This window comes from Carica papaya, chromosome 5 (assembly GCF_054855325.1).
Source record: "Carica papaya isolate Zhongbai chromosome 5, ASM5485532v1, whole genome shotgun sequence".
Taxonomy (NCBI): domain Eukaryota; kingdom Viridiplantae; phylum Streptophyta; class Magnoliopsida; order Brassicales; family Caricaceae; genus Carica; species Carica papaya.
Window position 1 is genome coordinate 16,068,491 of NC_142313.1, and position 9,038 is coordinate 16,077,528.

The following is a 9,038-nucleotide window of genomic DNA, read 5'->3' on the forward strand; positions in this document are numbered from 1 at the left end:
GTAAATGAAACTCGAAGTCTGATTTTGCTAGGCTATAAACTAACGAAATAAAATGTATATAAAAAAAAAAAATTTCGGTAGCTAGTATAAAACAAAACTTATGAAACGTTTGAGGGATAAGCAAACCTTGGCCATTTTCTCTCTCTTTTTAGTTACATATCACCAATTCTTTTTTTAAAATTTTAAATTTTGCTATACATGGGATATAATATGCTAAAACATAATAATTAAGTACAAAATTAATATTTTTTCTGGGTCTAAAATAACCATTATGACCTCGTGAATTTTCTTGACAATAACATAATTTGCATCAAATATATATAGTAAGCAAATCTAAATTTATGAAAATTTTAATAGATGGATATAATTTGAATTGGTGAGATATGTACATACATGTGGGTCCTCAGTTAGAGTTAGATATCATATGTAATTCAACTTTATTTTCTCTTCCTCTAAAAGGTAAACACAAAAGAGTTCTAGAAAAAACACTACTTAGATTATGAATTTTTGATATTGTATTTGCTACGATGAATATAAATTTGTTTTTCTTAAAAAAGGTCTAGAAAAAAGAATCTAGGTTAGCCATGTGATAGTGACTCAAAGGTAGCCTTTCAATCATGTTATGTACGTTGTTTGTTGTATGATTTGTTGTGATTCTCTTATTTTTTTTATCTTTACTACTCAATACTCTACGTAATTTTGCAATCTAAATGCACAAAATAAGTTTGCATTATTTTTTTTAAATGATTTTGTGATGTTTTTCTCATATATTAGAAAACACTATTCCAATCATGTCCTTATAAGGTAATTAAGGGTCAATACCCTGATTTTACTTATACATTTTTGTTATAAATTTTATAAATATCTAACTACAAATGAAAAATCAACTTAATTAAATATTTTATGCTATAACTGCTATTTTATCCATATACATAATTCTATTGACACGTATATTACATATACAGGTACTCACTAAAAAAGTAAATGAATATGTTATTTATAAATTTTTATTATTTATTTAATTTATTTATTTATTTTTATAAAGATTTTCTATGATCATAAAAGAATAGTAGCACGCCATTTGTAATAACTATATATAGAATTTCGGCACATACGAAATAGTTATAGATACCATTATTGAAAAATCATTATCACTGCATTTCGATTCATGTTGTTTCTAGATTTTTGTGTTGTTACTACAATTGGTGGATGCTCTTATATTTTATAATGTGCTCGTTCATCTATTCTTTTCTTTTGTTGTTGTGTCGTTTCTTGATGACTTTTTATTGAGTATTCTAAATATTCTCATCTTACTTGTGTAAATTAAAGCAATCATCAAAATTATTCCACAAATTCTAATTTATAATTCTAAACCAATTAATTTGAAAATCAATACTGATACAAACAAAGAACCAATCACAAAAATTACGAGACACAAATCCATTATCACAGACATGAAATACACCATATTTTAGAGAAAATACATAAATTCTTCCTTAACCAAACTCAATTCTTCTTAAATGATCACACCAAAAAATTAGAGAATAATCCTTCAAAAAATGATTAAAAAATACCAAAGAAAATTACCAAACTTTGTCAAAAAATATTCATTATCTTGATTTCTATGCATGTAAACAAACAAGCCCTTCCTTTTCTGCTTTCCTTGTACCGGTGTGTGATGCCGTGGTATTAGCTTAACACCCACATCCGAAAAGCAAATAATAATCTATCTAGAGTACAGTGAAGACATACATCCCATACAAAAAGTTACTAAAAAACACCAACAGAGGCATATGATTATCAACAAAAATATAGAGGGTTTGATAATCTATCTATTTACAACCTCTCTGAAATATAAAATACAAAAGATCTTAAGACAACTTCCAAGAATCCCTCTCTAGCTACTAGGTCTCTTTAAAGAAGTCTAGACATGGATCCATTGGTAAACCTATCAGATCAATAGAAGAGTTTGAAAGGGGATGAGCTCCAGTGGACTCAGTAAGAGAAATAATATTAAAACCTCACAAATACGTTTGAAAACATAATTATATGCAATTTATAAAATTCTTTTATCAGATTATAGACAACAACAAATAGTCATATTAATGCAATCAACTCACAGGTACCTGATACCAATATCCATTGAGAAGTCATTGTTGATGTCCCTCACTAAATCATATGGCTGTCCCTCAAAGGGCTAAATCTCAATAACAAGCAAATACAAACACATGCACACAGACTAACTCTTCTTTTTAAGTTATTTACACTGCTGAACATTCTTTCATTTAGTTTAATTGTTGTCGTACCTATGCGCGCAACCACTACCATGTATTCCCTGGGAACCAGATATGGGACAACCAAACTACTATGTGAACGAGTGTAGATGCAGATAACATAAAATTGGCGTGCAGATAAACCACTCAAAATTCACTCGGATCACCGTAGCCCATACCCCTGGCGGAGGGTATGAACTGCATTCAGTTCCTGAAGGACCTTGAACAAACAGATCTACCATTCACTGCCGAGCAATTGGCTCCTAAGACAAACAATACCCTTAGGATATCAAATACAACAGATTTAACTGGACTGCTGCGTTAATTAAGTCTTAAACTCTTAATTATTTATTTTCTTTCAATGAAATAACACTAACTTAGACTTAAATTAAAACCCAAAAATCCCAATTAAATCCCTAATTCCAGTTTACAATTTTTATAGATAAAACCCCACATACAATTTTCCATATTTTTCCTCATTTTTCATCTTCCAACTTTATATCTTTATTTCTAAATTCTATTTTAAAATAAATCCAATTATTTACCTAAATTCAGATTTTTTAGAAACTCATCGAATGGGGGATTTTTCCCTCAACCCGTGGAAGGAGAATATTTTTCCGCACCTGCGGTCAGACCCACTTTGCCGGTACTTCCGCACTTGGGCTGCTCAACAGAAGGCTGTGGGCCTTCGAGCAGCATTTAAATTATTTAAACAACAATACATTAAGATTAAAACATCAATTTAAATTATTTAAATGCTTCAACAATATACATAGATTCATTTTCGGAAAACAACAAGCATTTCAAATTTACATGTTTAAATAATCATCTAGATGCATTTATAAAATTCAATATATGTAATAATTAGATTACTATCCCTCTTACCTCAAAAACGCACTAATTAGAAGTCAAAACGCACGAAGGAATTGCTATGAACACACGAATTGGTCACTCACAGTTTTTGTCCAGAAACAGCCCGCGTGTCTAGTAGTTTTTCCTTTGTTTCTCTCTCAAGATAGAAGGTTTGAGCTCGAATAATATGTAAAAGTTTCCTAACAAATAGGGCTATTAGTTTGTAAAATTTAATAACTTTTAGAAAACATTTGGGTGTTCAAATAAGCAAAAAACCGAAGTATTAGGGAACACTCTACTCACCAGAGTTGCATGCAAGACCACTCGGTGGTTGGGGAATTGTTTCTCCTTCAAGGATAATCCATTTGACCTAATTCTTGATTCTAAATCTTCGTTAGATGTTGTCTCTATAACTCCACAAAATTTCAGAATTTTCTATGAACCCTTAATTTGCAAACGAAATGGATAAAATTAAAATAGAGGTCACGCCATACATACCTGAGCTACTGGTGTTTGTCCTTGGATATCTCCTTCACGGAGAGAGCTTTTAGTCATCTATTTTTTCTGGAATTTAGCTAAGATATAAGCCTAAACACTCACGAAATTTCGTAATTTTTAACGTTCTCTAGTCTAGGAAACGATTAGAGAAACAGTGAGAGGATGAAGACGCCATACCAAGCAAGCCTGCTTCACTTCCTCTTAGGTCTGCTATCTTTTCTTCTCTCTCGTTCACTTCTTTTCTCTCTATTTACAGAAAGCTTCAATGGAAGAAATAAAGAAGAAGAATGACAAATTAAGTGGCTTTTAAAGTATCTCCGACGAAGGATCAAGGCTGCCGATTGCATGCTAGAAATTGGGGCCCTTAATGCATCAAAGTGGCCAGCAGCAGCTGAAGGAAAGAGGTAGGCAGCGACAGCTAGCAGAGGTCAGTCTCCAGTGCTAGATGGTTAGAACTCCACCACAAGCTTCCAGCTTGGTGGTGTCAATTCAGTGCCCTGCAGGAACGCACTCGCATTTCTCCCTTCCCATTTCCCATTTTAATTTTTAGAAAAGAAAATTTTGATTTATTAATTAATTGCTTTCCTATTTGGTTTAAAATTTTGTTTTCTACATGTGGGATGTTATTACCGTGCCTAGACAGGAACAAAATTTGAAACTATTTTGCTTTTCTTTTCCTTCTTCTAAAAACAAAGCCTTTCTCCCCTTCTCGATATGCGTGCGTGAGAGTGAGAAATAACCAATTTTTGACTTTTTTTTTTTAGATTTTTGTGAGAGAGTGTAACTGCCCGCCAATTACTTTACTAAAATGATTTAGAAACTCTATTTATTCGAGTTTTTGGCCGCTCTGAACTTAATTAATTTACGCTGTTTAACATTTATCGTAATTCGTAATTTTGGTTGATTTTTATTTATTTAATTTTATTTAAATTTTAATTTAAACAATTTTATTTTAAATAATTTTAATATAACTAAATTAAATTAAAAATAAAAATTTAGAAAAAATCGAAGAACACCGAATCGAGAAGAAAATCCCACAAAAAGGCTGGTTGCCCTCGCGGGTGCTAGGCACTTTGTGCACAACACGCACGTCCCATCCGCACGCATGCACGCACGTCCCATCCACGCACAGGCAAGCTGTCTGCGCGTCACCTCGCACGCGAATAGGCACCGCACACCGTGCGCCACTTTTTTTTTCTAATTTTTGCATATATATATATACATACATGGGAGAGAGAAGATTTTTTTTTTCTCTTTCATTATTAATTTCAACATGGGCTAGACAAAACCCAACAATCTCCCCCTCCAGCTGTGACATCCCAAGTGCTAATTAAGGTAATTAGGTGTCAGAAACATATTCAAAATAACGAGTGCATGATAAAATTTATGCAGCAGAACAAAATCATTACAAATTCCTTACAAATATATATAAGTTCCAATATATACATATACTGAGGCCAGAAGTGACTATAAAATACAAAATATAACTGTCACTTCTTTCACTATGCTATTGGACTCATCAGAGTGCAAGAACAGTCATGCACTCATATTTGTGGATCCACAGGATCCTCATAGACTTCCAAGGGTAGGTCAGCCTGCAGTTCCTCACTTTTTTTATGCCATGTCAAATCAAGCATCTTCCCATTTTTACACACTCTCTCTCTTCACTGGATTTTGTCACTTGACACAAATCTGACAGCCCCCATTATCTATAAATAAGGGTATTTCCTCTAATTTTCTCATTACTTCCATTCTTCCACCTTCCAAGAGTTAGAGAGAGAGCGAAGGAGTGATATAGAGAGAGAAAAAGAGGAGGAGAACAACGATGTAGGAAAAATTTCGAGATTTTAGTAAGAAATTTAGTATTTCTTTAAATATCTTAAGGAGTATTTTTAGAAAATTAAAGTAATGAATAGTTGATTTTGTGTGATCTACATGTTCGATATCTAGTAGTTGTTAATAAAGTGAATTGTTCTTGATTTGAAGCATGTTATGTGATTTATAGGCACTTGATGATTTGCATGTAAATAAAATAATATGAAATCAGTAAGGTTACCTGAAAAATAAATATATAAAAAGAAGAAAAGAAAAATGGAATAAAGCCTGAAAGGTTCGAAGTATGTATCTGTATTGACATGCATAATGCATCAAGTGTCTCGTTAGGCTTTTTATCTCTGAAGGGTATCTGTTTCTCCCTCCCCCATCTGGTCTGAAAAGACGTGAGAGGATCGCTCTCTATGGATGATGGCGTACCCTCTAACGAGAGTAGTGATGTAAATATTTACTAGGGGTTATGTAACAACCTGCTCACCACTGTGCTTAATTATATTTGGAAAACCCTATTTATTGGGGCCTTAAGACCACATAGAACTCATTTATTTTATTCCACAGCATATTATCGTAATTCGTAAATTATGTCAATCTTTTTTTTATTTTGATTTAATTATTTAATCATTATTTTTTTAAAAAATAATGAGTTTCAAGAAAAATAGAAAAACGGGGGAAAATCCCATAAGAAACATCCCACAGGAATGGGCTACCCACGCGGGCTACCGTGCGTTGTGCATGCTCGTGCGCGTGCGACAGGCACAGGACGTGCACACAGTGCTCACATCCCATCTGCTCACAGCGCGACGGTCAGACCTGCGTGCGCGGACAAGCAAGCGTCGCACACTGCACAAGCGCCGTCTGCATAGTAGGCCTGCACGCAGTGCACCAGCGCACCAAGGCCCTATGCGCACGCAGGCCAGCTCCTATGCATGACATGGTAGCTCGGCGCCAGTAGGCTAGGCCTGCAGCACATGTCGGGCGAGTGAGGCCACTGTCGCCTTTGGCAGTGTGCCACTGCCTATCTTGAGCGACGTGCCCTCGCTTGGATGTCGCTGTCGGTGGAGGAGGTTTTTTTCTTCTATTTTTCATGTTGTGTCAAATCAAGAATTTTCCATTTTCAACACACTCTCTCTTCACCAGATTTTGCCACTTGGCGCAAACTCAACAACTCCCATTTCGATAAATAGGGGCCTTTTCTCCCATTTTCTCCTCATTTCCATTCTTCCACCTTTCAAGAGTTAGAGAGAGGGAGAAAGAGAGTGATCTAGAGAGAGAAAGAGATGAGGAGAAGGAGAACAATGTAAGAGAAATTATCAAGGTTTCGATAAGGAATTTAGTATTTCTTTAAATGTCTTAACGAGTATTTTTAGACAAAATTAAATTAATGATTCTATGGTTTTGCTTATTTGCATGTTCCATGTCTAGTGGATTTAATAAATTGAATTGTTCTTGATTTCAAGCATGCTCTGTGATTTATAGATACTTGATGATTTGCATGTAAATAAAATAATATGAAACTGATAAAGTTATTTAAAAAATAATAAACAAAAAAAGAAAGAAAAGAAAAGTGAAATGAATCATGAATTTTTTGAAGTATGTATCTGTATTGACATGCATAATACATTTATTGTCTCGTTAGGCTTTTTATCTTTGAGAGGTATCTGTTTTCCTATCCCCATCCAGGGTATCTATTTTTCCCCTCCCCTATCTGGTATGGAAAGTCGTAAGAGGACCACTCCTTGTGGATGACGCGTACCCTTTGATGAGAGTGGTGACGTGAATATCTATTAGGGGTCACCTTTGGCTAAGTGCTGTCATGACTGTAGAATATCTTATAGGACCACTGTGGTTGGTACGTTCATGGTCATAGATCGTACCATGGTTTGGAAAGCTAGAAATATGCTTGAGCAAATTGTCGTTATCTATATCTGATATGGTCATTTCACATGGGTAGTCGGAAATCTGTATTTGCCCTAAGAGATAGAGGTTGTAATGACTTTGTGAAGTATGACACGAAAATCTGAGCATTTTCATTATTTATTTAATTTTCTCTATTATCAAGTATGTTGTGTGTTTTATCTTGATTGTTGTGACTATAATGTGATGTTTTTCTTTAATAAATAATTTGTTTTTGTAAGTCAAGATAGGACTATGACGTAATTAAATGGTAAGTATTTATGTTATAATTATTCACCTTTTAAAATCTTACAATATTATCTAAATACTGTTTTCCTTACTAAGCATATGGAACTCACTCTTTTCATGACCCTCCTAGATGAGGAAGATAGTGAGGAATCATCAGTTGACCTACCCATTGAAGTCTATAAGGATCCCGTGGATCTACAAACCTTGAGTGCATGATCATCACCGTATGCTGCGTCCAATAGTATAATGATAAAAGTGCCCCTCTTTTGTATTTTGACATTGTATTTTGTAGCTATTTCTGCCCTCAGTTATACATATATAATTGGAACTCATATATTTGTAAGGGATTTGCATTAATTTGCTCTGCTGCATATAATTTTTTATCATGCCATAAGCTCGACTTTAAACGGCTGTGGTCCTGAAACTTTACGAACTATATTGATTTGGGTGTTTTATGTATCATCTAAGAGTATACATTCTAGGAGATGATATTAGAATCAGAAACCTAGTATTCAAATTGTAAGGTTGGCCATGTGATATTGACTAAAAGCTAGTTTTTCAATTGTGTTATGTGTCTTGTTTGTTATATAATATAAGATAATTATGTATTTTATACACCATCAGGATTGTTTTTGCTTTAGTTTTTGTTAGTTTTGAGTAATTTTAATTAGGTTTTCATTCGATTTTAGTTTATTTAGTCATTTTAGTTTATTTTATGAATTTTAGGTGATTTTGGAAGAATTTGGAAAGTTTTGGATGAAGGCAAGAAAAGGAAGAAACATGCATTGGCAGATACATGCTCATGCAGGTGATGATGCACATCAGTCCTAGAGTCTCTCCTCACAGAATTTTGAAAGTAACGATCCGTAAAAGTAGATGCATGGTCAGGAAGATGGTCATGCACAAGAAAAATAGAATTTTTATTTTTCCTAAATTTTTATGATGCCTTGTTTTCTTTCTTATTTCACTAAGAATTTGTATTTAGGGTATTTTGTTATTTACTCTAGTTCATAAAGGGCATACTATTAATATTCGGGAGGTTGCACTTTTTATTTGGAGAGATTTTTCAAAGTTAGGGGTGTTCTTATCCTTCTTCCTTTGAGACTAAAACCTCCATTGGAGAGGAGATCAAGCTCAAGATGAAGACATAATTCTGTGTTTAATTTTATTTTATCATGTTTTCTTTTAGTTTTAGCTTTTTCTTTCTAGATTTAATTATGGAGTAGATTTGTTCTTGTTAAGGTAAACATGAACCCTAAACTATGATGGGTATTGATCTTGATTAATGACATTTGAGTTAGTTTTATGCAAATTCATTGAGCTTAATGCTTGTTTGATATTTTGTTGATTGAATTCCTTAATGATATCTTGAATAGAAAACTTAGGGTTTTTAATCAATGGAATTTCAATGCATGATTGTTAATGTTTTATATAACATGT

The 9,038-nt window shown here is 33.5% G+C and overlaps 1 long non-coding RNA gene across 12 annotated transcripts; it reads right to left on the minus strand.

Moving 5' to 3' along the window:
• Positions 1 to 1,583: 1,583 nt before the first annotated feature.
• On the minus strand, positions 1,584 to 4,147 carry LOC110816247 (uncharacterized). 12 transcript variants are annotated; one of them, XR_015819257.1, is made up of 5 exons: positions 3,801 to 4,147; positions 3,624 to 3,689; positions 3,429 to 3,495; positions 3,230 to 3,338; positions 1,584 to 1,948 (listed from the first exon to the last, which is right to left on the minus strand). It is a non-coding gene; the product is annotated as an uncharacterized LOC110816247 (long non-coding RNA). The 12 variants fall into 12 exon arrangements; XR_015819258.1 differs by having other exon boundaries at positions 1,584 to 2,536; XR_015819264.1 differs by having other exon boundaries at positions 1,584 to 3,325.
• Between the last annotated feature and the right edge of the window lie 4,891 nt (positions 4,148 to 9,038).